The sequence below is a fragment of the Cheilinus undulatus genome, linkage group 2, assembly GCF_018320785.1.
Source record: "Cheilinus undulatus linkage group 2, ASM1832078v1, whole genome shotgun sequence".
Lineage (NCBI taxonomy): Eukaryota > Metazoa > Chordata > Actinopteri > Labriformes > Labridae > Cheilinus > Cheilinus undulatus.
The window spans coordinates 50,454,683-50,470,272 of NC_054866.1; the positions used below are offsets into that span (position 1 = coordinate 50,454,683).

The window sequence follows — 15,590 nt, forward strand, 5'->3', positions numbered from 1 at the left end:
TTATGAGCTGAGTCCTTTGGCAGGGAGGGGGGAAGGACACACCTTTTACCATGGCCTTCAACTGATATAAAATAGAGAGGGGTACTCCTAATCAAGAATATACACATTACTGCCACCTACTGGTCTAGAGTTGTAAGCAGAGGTGATTTGTAGTTTTAACTCATTGGAATTAGGTTGTGTTAACATAAGTTAGTCTAGTAAAGTTTAAGTTGTTGCATGTTATGTTAAAACTACATGATCTGAAAATTTTCAACCATAAAACTTGATTTTATATAGTAGAAGCTACATGTTAGACTTAGGTTCATGTAACAGACACCCATGTTTGTTTTTTTGAGTGTATTGTTAGATCAATGGTTTTCAAACTTTTTTGCCAAAGGCACGCCAAAAAGCAAGCTGACATCTCAAGGCACACCATATTAATGTCCTTGCAAAATAGCCTCTTTAGCATGTGTAGCAAGTAGCAACATGTCCCAGTCCCAACTGCATGCAATGTGAGCGAGCGCCAGCTACAACATCAGTTTGGTTACAGAGTTTCCTTTTGTAGCATCCCGACACTCTGCAAGTGATGCACTGCAGCTCCCCAGGTTTATCCCCAGCCACGCTGTTCCTATTTTTTCTCTGTTGCTCCTATTAAGATGGACAAGTAACAAGGGAAAAGGTTGCACAAAGGATAACAAGACACCAGGAGTGTCCCACAAGAGGATATTCTTAATTTTCTTCCACTTTTCTCACTCACGAAACTTGTTAGCTTGTTTTACAAAAGAGGAGTGTGCTGCATGGATATTCTCCATACCCATTTATAAAGTTTTATGGTCTGACTTGTGCTAACATGGAGATAAAACTATGTGGCTCACAGCCGTTAGAGGCACCATACCTCAGATTTTCTAAGTAAAAGCATGAGATGTCATCTTTTTACATGTAAATTTACATTTGCATATTTAACAGATAGCGGATTGACAGTGAGCATGCATTGCTATATGATGCAATATGTATGCATGATATTATATAATATATATGCTGATATTTCTCCTGAGTGGGCGTGGCTTCAGCTCATCCAACAGACACGCCCACACCACCCTGGAGCAGATTTTACTGCCTCATTTTTCATCATTTTGAAGCTTAATTTCATTAACTTAGAAATGTTTTATTTGACTGAAATTTGATTTAGAGGTTCAGAACACAGTGACAACAAACTTAAATGCAGATTCATTTTCACTTTACAGGGTCTTTAAAAACTATTCAGAAAAGACTCACTTTAATTCAGTGTTCCAAAATAAAAAATACCTTTTATAAAGTTCAATCTACTAGAAAATTATTGATTTATTTTTAAGAAATTACTTGGTAAAATACTGCCTGATTACAAGACTGCCACAATAATAGGGTTAGAGTTAAGGTCAGGATAAGGGTTAAAATGCCACCTAATTACCAGAGAACTGCCACAATATTATGAGGAATTCCTTGATTAATAATACTTTGCTACTAGGTAAGTTATTACTTGATTAAAATGCCATTTTAGTTCTAGTTAAAAACCTTATTTTGTGATATTACACTTCTTACTATAAAATTCTGATGTAATTCAGGTCTGCTAAAATAAAGTGCTACCCAACATTGCCTTTTGCGTATTCTAAAGTCAGGTGGACTGCTCACAGATGGAGTTCCCATCCCTGATGTAGATATATCTCGTAAAGCTGAAATAATTTTGCCTGGTCTGAGGACAGATGGGGTTGGCTCATGTCTACTACAGGCTGGTAAACAATGGATGCTGGTGAAGCGACTAGCTCTGATGTGGCTATAGTGGCAGTTTCATCAGAACAGGACAGCACTGAATAACAGAGAGCAAAGAACCACAATGAAAGCTTTTCTAGCCAGAAAATATATTTCTGTTGTTCTTTCCACTGATAGTGAACAAAGATAGAAACCAATGGAGCCCAGCAGTTAAATCAGGACTGTGCATGCCCAGTTCGTCTCATGTTTTGTTGCTCTGATTGGTTATTACTGAATGTGACAGAGATGTCCGAGATGTCTTTAAAGGTACTGCCCTTCACAAACACCATCTATGGGCCCTGGTCCTGAAGGATGAGTAAGATGTCTCATGCAATAGATATAATAAGCAGCCTATCCAGCATGCAAGTTGGTAAACTAGTTAGCAGGATTTAAATGTACAGTAGATTGTGTCAAAGACAACATTTTAAAATGGCGCCTTTACGAGGGACAAAAGTGACGTCCAGCATAACATTTATATGTGAAAAGTAACATTTTCCCTTCTGTCTGTGTTTCTGTTTCTATAAATGTGCTGGTTTGGAGCTGATGATGATATCAGCTGTGAGGGGACATGTGAGGGAAAAATGGAGGGAAGTGAGGGGGAGATAGACAGAGTAGGGGAGTAGAAGGGAGGAAGGGGATGCTTGGCAGGCAGAGCAGAACACTTTGACACCTCGTCATGCTCAGCCCCGAGACACACTGGCACATTGCAGCTTGTGTATGTGAGGGAGAGATGAGGCAGCTCCCACCAGCAGGCTGATCTACTGTAGATCAACAGATGGCCCCAGCCGGCTGTGTGAGAGCTTTAGTGTGGGTTTGTCTGGAGATGTTTCACATCTAAGTGTGGTGTTTGTGTGTGAGCATGCACTTCTGTCCGGCCAATGACTTACAGGTCTAATGGGCTTTTTAAAGATAAACATGGGGAACAGAAGAAACCTACAGTATGCAGGAAAGAATGTAAACTAAGAACTAAGGCTGCGAATGCTGCATGCTGTAACTTCTGATGCTGTGTCAGAAAAAAGCAAGTATATAATCTTTGAAACACTTTAAATACAGCATTTAAAGGCTGGTGCTGGACTGTTGATGCCGGTTCTCTTACTGCACCAAGGCCAAAATGGCCATCATCAAACAGATCACGCCTAGAGCATCACAAGGCTTAGATGAAGCAGTCATGTTAATTTCATGTTGTTAGTGCGAGGATTGTGGCCAGAGCAACGATAAATAAGAGTCCCCTCCTCTGGTGTCCCCCAGAAATTACTGCTGGAACATCCCATCAGAGTTTATGGAGGAGTTGGTGGTTTTCCTCTGACAGTTGGCCGTCTACTGTTCAAAGCTTACAATCTACCGCTTTAGCTACCAGTTTTACATGTTTCATTGCATATTTTAACCCTTACATCTTATAACTTTGACTTTTTATGTCATATTTTTACCTATTAGATTCACAATTATTATCATAAATCCTATTTTGACCTTATAAAGTCATAATTTTAACTTTTATCTTGTTTTGACCTTATTCAACTCCTAACTTTAACTTTTATCTCCTCTTTCTTTACCTTTAAAACTCATGATTTTTAATTGTATTTGTTTTTTGACCCTTTAAAATCATTATTTTGACTTTTATCTCACGTTTTGACCCTTTTCAACTCCTAACTTTAACTTTTATCATTTTTTTTAACCTTAAAAACTCACGATTTTTAATTTTATTTCATATTTGGACATTTTAAACTCATGATTTTGATGCTTACCTCAAATTTTGACTGTTAAAAGTCATGATTTTTAATTTTATCTCAGTTTTTGACTATTAAAACTAATTGTTTCAGTATTCTGTCTCTTTTTTTACCTTTTAAAAACATTATATTGACTTCAAATGCCATGTTTTTACCTTTTAAACTTATAAATTTGACTTTTTATCTCAGATTTTGAGTTTTTAACGTATCAAGTTCACCTTTTTATCACAAAATCATCCATCATCAGTGCCAAGTTTTTTACCCCCATAATTCATTTCTGGTGAAAATAAGGTTGACATTTTATGGTTGAATATCTACCCTGCTAGGCCCTCAGGGTAGACCCAAGTTCAGAATCCGGCCCCTGCTGTGATTGAGTTTGATATCCCTGCTTTAAGTACTCCATGCCATTGAAATGAATGGAGAATACATAGAAGGGCTGAAAAAGTGAATCAACTTTGAAAGTTTGCTGTAAAAAAACAAAAACACAACAAAACAAAAAGCTAAATAAAATGAAAAAGTTGAATCATACTGAGATAGTCTCATGTCTTGGAAACATAAAAGATGAATGGAGTTTCTGAGTGAGCATACAGATGATGTCACACAGTAGCAGAGAACTCCTCTTGCATTGAGAAACCCTACAGAAAAAAACATAGTTTGAGCTGTTTAAGACAATGCTGACCATTCAAAGTTTGGCAAATAAAAAAATCCTCCCATCATAAGCTGTTTTTGTGTCCTGGAAGTAGTGACATATTTAGCCAAAGAGAAGAAAGTTTTGAAAAATCTCCCGCAGAAACGACAGCAGGCTGGAGTTTAAAAAGCCTCTGTTTTAAGCATGGATAAGCGGTGTCACACGACACTGGTACATGGTCACTTTCCACAAAGCAGACCACTTTGGTTCAGCTTATTATGTCCTGATCTTGCCCGTGTTTCCTCAGCTGATGTCTGTCCAGCCTCGCTCGTTGTGACAGGAAATCTGTCTCTCTAAAGCAGGGGTGTCCAAGCCTGGGGGCCAAATTTGGCCCTTGGCCTATTTATAATTGGCCCACGGAAAATTTTGAAACATATTTGAAAAAGTGCCTCACATTAAAACAAGAGGCTTCTGCTTGCTTGACAGTACTTTTTTTTTTTTTCTCACTGACAGATGAGTTTAATTTTGTTTGGAAGGTAACACAAAACTATACTCGTCTTTCAATAAAGAAACACAGAAAAAATAATTGTGAAGACGATTTGACTTTATTTGGATTAATGTATCTTTTATTTTCAGGAACAGGCAGTGCCACTGTGCTACTTCTGTAAACAAACATTCTGACAGGACAGTTTATTGATGTGCTCTTTTTCATGGCTTAAAACAAAACACTTTGACGGCGTTCACACTGCAGGCCTTAATGCTCACTTCTGATCATTTCCAAGATCTATTTTTTTTGTCTGCCTGTTGACACAGCAGTCAACTTCCAAAAGATCAGATATATTTCTGATATAGAACCACATACGAAAGTGGCCTGAATCTGATTTGAAAAGGTCAGATTCAATGTGTCTTGCGCTGTTCACACTGTCAGAAAAAAATCTGATATGAGTCACTTTTAACTGCAGTGTGAAAGTAGCCTAAATTCTCAGGTACATGACGCTTCATTCTCCTTCTGACCAGGGTGGAGCCAGTGATAGTGAGGGCCAACCAGGGCCACCCTGAAATCTGACTGGACTCCTGAAAATCCTTGAAATAACTGAATGTTTTACTTGTTAGTTATCCATTTAAGTATATCTAATCTTTTTCTAAATTAGGCTGGATTTACAGACTTCAGGATCAAAAGGTGAGGTATATGAAAGTCGCACCACCATCCTTATATTTTTCTGTATGTGGCCCTCAGTGGAAAAAGTTTGGATAACCCTGCTCTAAAGAGATCCAGATCATTTGGCTTAGCTCAGTAGAGCTGGTTGTTTGGATCCCAAACGACTCTTCATTTGGTCACAGTTTGGGTTTTTAAATGTGGATCAGATAACAACAACAAATGCTTGAACGTTGACAAGAACTCAAACTGTAGCTTGCGACTGTTGCTCACACTAAACAGCCATTTCGTAACACAGCCTCGTTTGTTAGAGGCACATAGGGTTTAAAGGGTTGATAGTACATCAGCTTTATTATTAAAAGCATGTTTTATGCTGAATGAGGATTTTTTATATGTGAAAGGACCTCAGCTAGGTTCTTAGCTCAGTACAAGTCTCCTCAAATAATAATATATATAATATACACTATACTGCCAAAAGTATTCACTCACCCATATTGAAAAATTGAAATTAGGATGCCACCTGTGCAACAAGTCCAGTTGTGAAATTTCCTCACTCCTAAATTTCCCACAGTCAACTGTCAGTGGTATTATAACAAAGTGGAAGCGATTGGGAACGCCAGCAACTCAGCCACGAAGTGGTAGGCCACGTACAATGATGGACGGGGGTCAGCGGACGCTGAGGCGCATAGGGCGCAGAGGTCACCAACTTCCTGCAGAGTCAATCACTACAGACCTCCAAACTTCATGTGGCCTTCAGATTAGCTCAAGACCAGTGTGTAGAGAGCTCCATGGAATGGGTTTCCATGGCCGAGCAGCTGCATCCAAGCCATACATCACTAAGTGCAATGCAAAGCGTCAGATGCAGCGGTGTAAAGCACGTCGCCACTGGACTCTAGAGCAGCGGAAAGATGTTCTCTGGAGTGACAAATCGCACTTCTCCATCTGGCTATCTGATGGACGAGTCTGGGTCCGGTGGTTGCCAAGTGTAAAGTTTGGTGGAGGGGGGATTATGGTGTCAGCTTGTTTTTCAGGAGCTGGGCTTGGCCCCTTAGTTCCAGTGAAAGGAACTCTGAATGCTTCAGCATACCAAGAGATTTTGGACAATTCCATGCTCCCAACTTTGTGGGAACAGTTTGGGGATGGTCCCTTCCTGTTCCAACATGACTGTGCACCAGCACACAAAAGCAGGGTCCATAAAGACATGGATGAGAGAGTTTGGTGTGGATGAAGTTGACTGGCCTGCACAGAGTCCTGACCTCAATCCAACAGAACACCTTTAGGATGAATTAGAGCGAAGACTGAGAGCCAGGCCTTCTCCTCCAACATCAGTGTGTGACCTCACAAATGCACTTCTGGAAGAATGGTCAAAAATTCCCATAAACACACTCCTAAACCTTGTGGAAAGCCTTCCCAGAAGAGTTGAAGCTGTTATAGCTGCAAAGGGTAGACCAACATCATATTAAACCCTATGGATTAAGAATGGGATGTCACTTAGGTTCATGTGTGAGTCAAGGCAGGTGAGCGAATTCTTTTGGCAATATAGTGTATAAAAGAAAGAAAACCACATGTTTCAAGAGACTTCTAACAAAAAATAATTTTCAATTTCTAATCAATCCTCCTTTAAATGGCCTCTTTCATGTGTTAATTTGCCGGGCTTTATACTCCAGCTTCTCTAAAGCTGCTGGTGTCCACAGCCATTATTTAAAATAAAAGTTATGAGTGCCATTAATAATGGTTTAAAAATGACAGCCTCATAACTCCATTACAAGGTAATGATGGTTTGTAAGATTACTTGTGATTATAATTAAAAACAGCTCATTAAAATTTGGCAGCCAAGACCAAAACATAAACTTTAATTGGGATTTAAGAAACAGAATAACAAAAAAACTGAACTTGACTGTTCAGCTGAACAATAATGTCAACTCAGAATTACATGACTTTGCTTTGATAAGGAGGATAGTTATCCTCAAACCCTTTCAACACAAGAAAAATGATTGTTCTTGATCAATAAACCTAATAAAATTGTAAAGTGTTAAAGGCTTGACAAAATGAAACAAACAAACATAAGACAACAACAGGCTCATCCATGGACACACACACACACATTTCAGATTCACACGCTGTGTCTCAGACACACTGTGAAGTCAAACATTTGTCACCTTTAAGTGGTCTCTTCGATCCTCTTCCTGTGAGAACCCAAAGAAAATGCACTTTCAGGTTGTTGTTATGATGCATTTTATGTTTCTGCAGCTTCAGCTGACACGATCGATGTGAGACGGAGCGTCTGTGTGAGGATGAACTGTCAGTTCAGACTCAGAGGAAGTAAAGAAGGTGTCCCTAAAGATGATCATCTGCTTTCATGTAGCAGTAAAAGGTGATTCTGACCAGTAAAAAAAATACTAATTAGAGCAATTTTGCAGAGGTTTCCTTAAAGCTTTGGTCAGCCACTTTAGAAAAACCTGCATGAGTCTGCAGGATTTTCTTCCTGCTATACTTCCTTTTTGAGCCAATCTGCTATATAGGACTGAAACAAACACCACTACCACCCACCCTTTCTTCCTGCCCTCTGTGATATGTCCCAGTGACGTTGGCCAATGAGAGCACAGGGCAGTCTGCAAACACAGCAGTCACAAATGCAAAAGCTATGCTAAAGGCTTAAGAGACAGGGCCAAAGTGTCCACTCACCTCTGCCATCCTTGCTAATGTCCAGTCACTCCACAATAAAACTGACGAGCTCCAGGCTGATGTTAAGTTTCTGCAGGAGTATAACAGTGGTGTCTCATCGCCCTGACGGAAAACTGGCTCAAAGAAGAGGACCTTAACTCCACAGTAACCAGTGAATCACTCTGTGGAGATGGATGTCTTTACCTTAACCAACACAGTGGTTGTTCTGGAAAAAACTTTCCACACACAACATCTTTGTCCCTCTCATGTGTTATGGAGGGACTGCCACAACAGACTGGAATGGAAAAATGTTGGAGAAATAGCAGACATACTTCAGCAGCCCAGCATATAATTCATAATGTTTGGATAGATACCAAATACAGTGGTACAGTAAATACTCTTTCCAGGTGTTGTCTAGCCCAGCCCCCTTTCCTTCTAATTGCATCCAATCTGTCACTATGATTGATCAGGTACAACCAGGACTCTTCCTAGAGCTGATCTTGATCAATCACCATTTCGTCTCCATGTGGACGGCCAACCACATCTTGACCAATCAGGGGAGAAGGGCCTTTGTAAGAGAGGCGACCAAGAATCGATGGTCACTCTGACTGAGCTCCAGAGATCCTGTGTGGAGATGAGACAAAGTTCTAGAGGGAAAACCATCACTGCAGCCCTCCACTGATCTGGGGTTTTGGCAGAGTGTCTAGACCGAAGCCTCTCAGTGCAAAACACATGAAAGCCTGCTTGGAGTTTTCAAAAAACTTCACCTGAAAGCCAAGTCTTTGCTCTGTACTCTTCAGTGAATGGAACGGATTTCTCTGCTGCTGCCTACAAGCATATGGTTATGAATTAATCCAAGGGTGCATTGTTTCATCTCAATGTGGAAATTACAGCGACAAGCAATGAAAGGCTTTGGGTGCAGATCTGAGTGCCCCAGCCAGAAACCCATGACCAGGAAGTAAAATAAAAAATGTTTATTCAAAGTATTTATGGCACATTTTACAGACTCTGTAAAGTGATAATAAATCTGTATAGGGTTGTATGACAGTCCAATGTATTATGAACCCCCAGGTCAAATATAAGACAAATTAAACATCTCAAAGTTTAAAAAAAAAATAAAACTTCAAAATCATGAAAAATGAGGCAGTAAAATCTGCTCCAGGTTTGGGCGTGTCTGTCATGTGAGCTGAAGCCATACCCACTCAGGGGAAACATGATCCTCTTAAATTTAAAAAATGTGACAACCTAAATGTTGACCTTAAGATCAGAGCCAGCTGCCTGGCTCTGTGCCAGGGAAGAGACAAAGTCAGTTTTCTGGCTCAAATCTCTGTTCTGATGCTTTAAATGATCCATAGACCCCTGTGGCTGATAGATTTGGCAAATTTACCTCACAATGAACAAAAAAACAGCATTTAACTGACTTTTCATTTCAATAAGGGCAGTGACAAATTTTAGATTTCACTTTACAGGGTCATTAGTCTCTAACTCTATCATACCTCTATGGCAGCAGCCATCAACTGACGGCCCAAGAACCAAGTCAGGCCCCCTCACGTCTTCCCTTCCAACCCTGAGAACATATTTAAATTAAATTAAATTGAATTAAATTAAATTAAATTAAATTAAATTGAATTGAACTGAATAAAATAAAATAAAAAAAATAATAATAAAATGAAATAAAATAAAATAAAATAAAATTTAATTTTCTACAGACTTATGCAAATCGTCCAGTCTGGTTACATGTTTGAACCATTTCATAGAAATCTACCTGTCACCCATTATTAGCTAATAATAATAATAATAATAATAATAATAAAAATAATAATAATAAACCCATGTTTTGACTTCATTCTTGATTAAAACAATTTTGTTTTAGACCTCAACATTGCCCTGCATGAGAATCAAAACTAAAGGCCTTTTTCTAGCCCAGGTTTTTCTCAAATCAGAGCACACCATATTAGCACCAAACTCAGTAATAGAGAACAACCACCTGATGCATTCAGCTAAAATATCTCAATCGCCCCCTTGTGGCTGGCTATGGTATAAAGACTGATCCTTCTTTTAGAGGCTAAAAATGGCATACATTTGAAAGAAAATAAAATATTTAAAAAATATGTTAATTAGACCAGAATATCTCTTAATTTATGTGTATTTGAAAGTCCGGCCCTCCATAGCATCCATGAAGGAAAAACCTGGCCCTTGCGCAAATGTAGTTGATAGACCCTGCTCTATGGTTTTATATACAGCGCTTAACAAATTTATTAGATCACCCTAACCCTAACCAAAGAAAGGTTAATGCCACAGCTGCCCTAAATTTACAGCATTGGTAATTACCAAAATCATTTCTTATCTTTCTGCAATGATTAATACACCAATATGTAGAAGCTCTTTAACCCAAATGATATTTCTAATACTAAAATATAATTATTATTGTTATCCATGAATTTTCAAATGTACTGATTTACAAAAAAAAAAAAAAAATGAAACAATAGTAAAGCACATTATTATTTCTTGATTAATATGTCAAATTATAGTAATTTACTTGCATTCCTGAACAGAAAAATGAGTTTTAGTGGTTGAATGTCATACTTGATTCACTTCTGACTTCTCAGAGAAGCCCAGTGAGCTGGCTCAAATTTGGGTATAAAAAGATGAATTCAGTTTGAAATTCCTCATTCCTGTTCAAAATTGTAAAATGTAGAGAGCTGACTGAAAATGAAAGAGTTCGCATTAAAGCACTTCATGATGCTGGATGGTCTTTGAGACAAATATGACAGGTGGTCTAATAAATTTGTTGTGCACTGTATATTGATTTTAATCTCACTTAATCTTATATTTCTGTTTCTGGAAAGGGATAAGGGGGCGGAGCCCTGGTGCCCCCTATTGACCACTCATCACTGGCCTTTATATGTCCAGGCTCTTTGTTTCTGTTTGTACTTTATTCTGTTGCTGTAAGGCCCATTTTTTTGTTTAATTTTGTTAGAAAATGACACATTTTTTGCAATCTTCATTTATCTTAATCAATATTAATCGAACTCAGGCAGACATTTTAATGTATTTTTTAACTTATTCATTTATAGTTAGTGAAGTGTTTGAGTTGAAGATTGTGATGAATTTGAAAAAAAAATCTGTTTTCATCTTGTCATTATGTGGTACTGACTGCTAATCTGTATCATGAGAAACAGACGGACGGAGATTGAAGGAGAGGAAAGGAAAGGCAGTGAGTTGTAGGCAGGGGTTTCATTGCTAATAATAAATTCAGCTGGACGGAAGTGGTGGGATGTTGCAATCAGTATCACAAAATATCATCAGCAGAAGCTAATTCCCTTATCACGCCCTCCTCTCACTGAATCTGCATGAGAGAAGATGGAGCGATGGAGAGCGGAGCGTCTGAGACGTATAAAGTGATAAAGTGTGACTGACAGATACGGCGGAATGTTGCAATCGGCATCAAACCGGCGTCAGCTCAATCTCTTCCTCATATCACACGTTCCTCTTCCTGAGCAAACAAATAAACAGAGAGCGAGGCGGAGGGATGGATGGATGGAGCTACAGAGAGAGAAATGAATAATATGATGAATTGTGACTGACAAAAGTGGAATGCTGCAATCAGAGATCACGCCAGCGACGAGGACGACACGTGGCATCTTCGCCTAAACTACATAAGACGGAGGAGGGGGAGCAGATGGATGGAGGGAGAGGAACGTATCATCAAGCAGTGATGAATTTGGAAAGATGGAAGTGGTGGAAGGCTGTAATCAACATCACAACACATCAAGGATGGAGGTTAGACCCCTTACTCTCCTGTCACATTAACATTTCCATCCTGTTCCAGCACTGATGTGAAAACTACACGTATGAGACGCGATGCTGTGTCTTCATGTTTCAGCTTCTGTGTCAGGATGTGAAAATAATACCACAATCATCACATTAAAGCTGCAGGTTCTAACACTTTTTGCCCGTTTCATTCTTGATCTGACCACCAGGGGGCAACAGAGCAACCATTAAGCAGCTTTAACAAATGAAGACAATGCTATTAGTATGTTTTACTGTTTGCTTTGGTTAATTAAGACAATGATTCATTCGTTTGTGTAATCTTTTTAATTGTTTCCTCTGTTTTTATTTGCATCAGGCCAATGTTTGTGAGCCTATTTACATAATCAACATACACAAATGAATTTTAATGTTATCATGGGTTCAAGCTTATGTTATTAACAGAGCTTCTTCTTTGTTTGTTTGTTTGTTAGTTTCTGGTAAATATACAAAGACTGTTTTATAACCAGGATCTTATTCTTAGACTATAAGAGTGTTAACTGTATTGCTCAAAGAAATAAAACTAGGCTTTAAAAAGTTTGGACACAGTCTGACTTTGTCTTCTGAATCACATCTGAGCTGGTTTCCAGTGGTGCCCACAGAAGTGGCTATACTCATCATAATTTTTTTTACCCCCATGGATGTTTTACACTTTTACTGATTTAACAAATAAATCCTGGTCATTAAATGATTAAATCATTAATTATTATGGCTATCTGTCACATCCAGACATACTAATTTTACTCCATTCTTCTTTGATAAACTACTCAAGCTCTGTCAGGTTCCACAGGGATCAGGTGTGAACAGCCCTTTCCAAATCAAGATACAAATCTCTATTAGAATGAGGTCTGGGCTTTGACTCAGCCATTCACCTTGTTGTCTTCAAACAATTTCTGTGTAACTTTGTCTGTATGCAGCTAATTTTCTTACTACTTCACAGAGGGGATGGCAGGTTTTAGGTGATGTGCTGTGTTTGGCATCTTATCTGATGGCCAAAAAGCACCAAATTGGTCTCATCAGACCTAAAAACTTTCTTCCACTTGACCATGGAGTCTCTCACATGCCTTTTGGTGAACTCTAGTCCAGATTGAATCTGAGTTTTCTTCAACAGTAACTTTCTCTTTGCCACTCTCCCATAAAGCTCTGACTGGTGAAGAACCCGGCCAACAGTTGTTGTCTGCAGAGTCTCTTCCATCTCAGCTGCTGAAGCTTGGAACTCCTTCAGAGTAGTCATAGGTGTCTTGGTGGCCTCTCTCTCTAGTCTCCTTCTTGCACGCTCACTCAGTTTGTGAGGACGGTCTGATCTAGGCAGATTCACACACGTGCCAGATTCCTTCCATTACTTCATGATGGATTTAACTAAAATCTGGAGGGTGATCAGAGCCTCAGATATGTTTTTATATCCATCCCCTGACTTACACTTTTCAATAACCTTTTCTCTGAGCTGCTTGGAGTGTTATTTTGTCTTCATGGTGTTATGGTAGCCAGGAGTACCAATGTGACTGGACCTTCCAGACACAGGTGCCGTTTTACTACAATCACTGTGACACATTCTCTGCACTCAGGTGATCCCCATTTCAGTAACTGTGAGACTACCAGCACCAATTAGTATCACCTAAATCTTGTTTTTATTACTGCAGGACTTACATCATTGCTTTATGCTCACCAATGTGTCACAACGATCATGGTCAATGGTCACAGAGGGATCTTGGTAGCCCTAACCATGTTCAGGTGTTAGTTTAATGCTGCCCGGTTAAACATGAGAAAGGCTTTCATTGTCATGATTCACATGTTTGATGTTTCAGCTTTTACTTCCTGTGTTAGATGAAATATTAGAACAGGAACAGACCATGCAGCCATGTTTCCTGATTCTTCTTGCAGCTGAAGCTACAGGTTGTCTTATTTCCTCTGTGTTAAACTGGTGGCGGTGTTAAGTGAGATGTGCGTTCACCTCGGCAGATCGAGTTTACCAACAGCTTTAGTCATCAAGACTCACTTTGTGTGTTAAAGTGAAAAGTAGCAGCAGACCTTGGATTTAACCTGAGCTGTGCAGCTAGCTGCCAGCCCACACAAAGAAAGACAATGTGTTTGTTTCAGCACTTAATGTGAAGGAATCACAAATGAGCAGCTGGTTATGTAACAGAGAGCCTACATGGATTCATCCTCCCAGTTATCCAAGGATCATTTATATTATCTGTTAGAAAATGAGTGAGAAGTTAGATTCTGTTTCAGATTAACTAAATAACTCCAACAGCACCAAAGAACAGACTCATAACCCAAAGCTGCAGAGAGACAGAGGAGAGTGTTTCAAAGTTTTACATCAGCAGTGCTCCAGCAAAATTTTGAGTTTTTTTTTTTTTTTTAATTTCCTTGAAGTTGGTCACACCAGTGCGTTAGCTAAAACACTGGTGTTTATGCACAGATTTTGATGGCTATGGTTTCCCAACCTTTTTTCCTATGAGAACCCCCTTTATATCTATGAAAAGCTGAGCCCACACCACCATGACCAACCTGGAGAAATACGTGATAAATTGCTTTTGAAATGAGACAATTTTAATAGTTTCTTTGATAAAACCTTAAGAAAATAAGGTCGTTTTCACACTGAATAGTCCGGGGAACTCGGTCTGTTTTGGAATGGAAATTGCAGCATTGTTGCACTTTCCTTTGGTTTGGTTTGCATTCACACTGCTCTTTATCAAACAGACCAAACCATCCAAACACCTACAACCTCTGCCTGTTAGAGATGCTGTCGTCACAAACGGTGACCAACAAGAACAGAAGGCATCCATATCTTTCCACTGGTCTTTTTTTCCACATTATAAAAAAACACAGAATTTACAGTGTCCAGGGCTTTCTGCTTTTGCACTGGGGCATTACGAGCAGCATGTTGTTCTTTACATGAGACCAATAAATCAGCACTGACTACGGCGTGTTGCTATGGCTACACAGACACCAAGCAAGGTACTGACATGTATTTATGAGTGTATTGCATAGCATATCTGTCAATCTTTCGCTTTATGCCACTTCCTGCCTTTGGTTCACAAGTTGGTCTGCTTTACTTTCACACATCTCAAAAAACTCGAAACGTGAAAACGTGAAAAGTGCTACCCATAGTACCCTTCCAGTTGCCCAGCTGGATAAAGGGACCTCAACGTTGCCCTTTCAGCAGACAGATAATGAAAAAGCATCCTCTAGGATGCCTTTGCAGTGGCCCAGTTAAATGAAGGACACTCTGTGTTGTCCTTCCAGCAGACAAACTTGGATGAGGGCCCTCTTTGTGGACAACAAGCCATAAGGGGCCCTCTTTGTTGCCCTTCCAGTGGAGAAATGTCGCCCTCCAAGTGGCTCAATTGAATAAAGGGTCATCTACAGTGTCCCATCAGTTGGCAAAATGGGATCAGGGCCCTTGAGGTTGGTCTTCCATTGGCTAAATCATGTGAAGTGTCCTAAATGGTGCACTTCCAGTGGCCCTATTGAATAAAAAGCCCTTTATTGCACCCTTCCAGTGGACATAATAGGAAAAGGGGCCCACAAGGTTGCCCTTCCGGTAGACAAACTTGGATAAGTGCTCTTTACATTGCCCTTACAGTGGACAATTTGTAAATATGATGCCCTTTTGGTAACCCAGTTAAATCAAGGACCATCTACATTGCCCTTCCAGTAGACAACATTGGATGAGGGCCCTCTTTATGGACAACAACCCATAAGGGGCCCTCTATGGTGCACTTCAAGTGGCTCAGTTGAATAAAGGGTCCTCCACGGCATCCCATCAGTTCACAAAATGGGATCAGGGCCCTCTCCATTGGCCTTCAAGTAAGAAAAGATCATGCAGTTCCCCCAGTGG

The 15,590-nt window shown here is 39.6% G+C and overlaps 1 protein-coding gene across 1 annotated transcript in view; it reads right to left on the reverse strand.

Moving 5' to 3' along the window:
* si:cabz01090165.1 (uncharacterized protein LOC100333421 homolog) overlaps positions 1–15,590 on the reverse strand; it is a 302,244-nt gene that overhangs the window by 264,343 nt on the left and 22,311 nt on the right. The window lies entirely within an intron of this gene.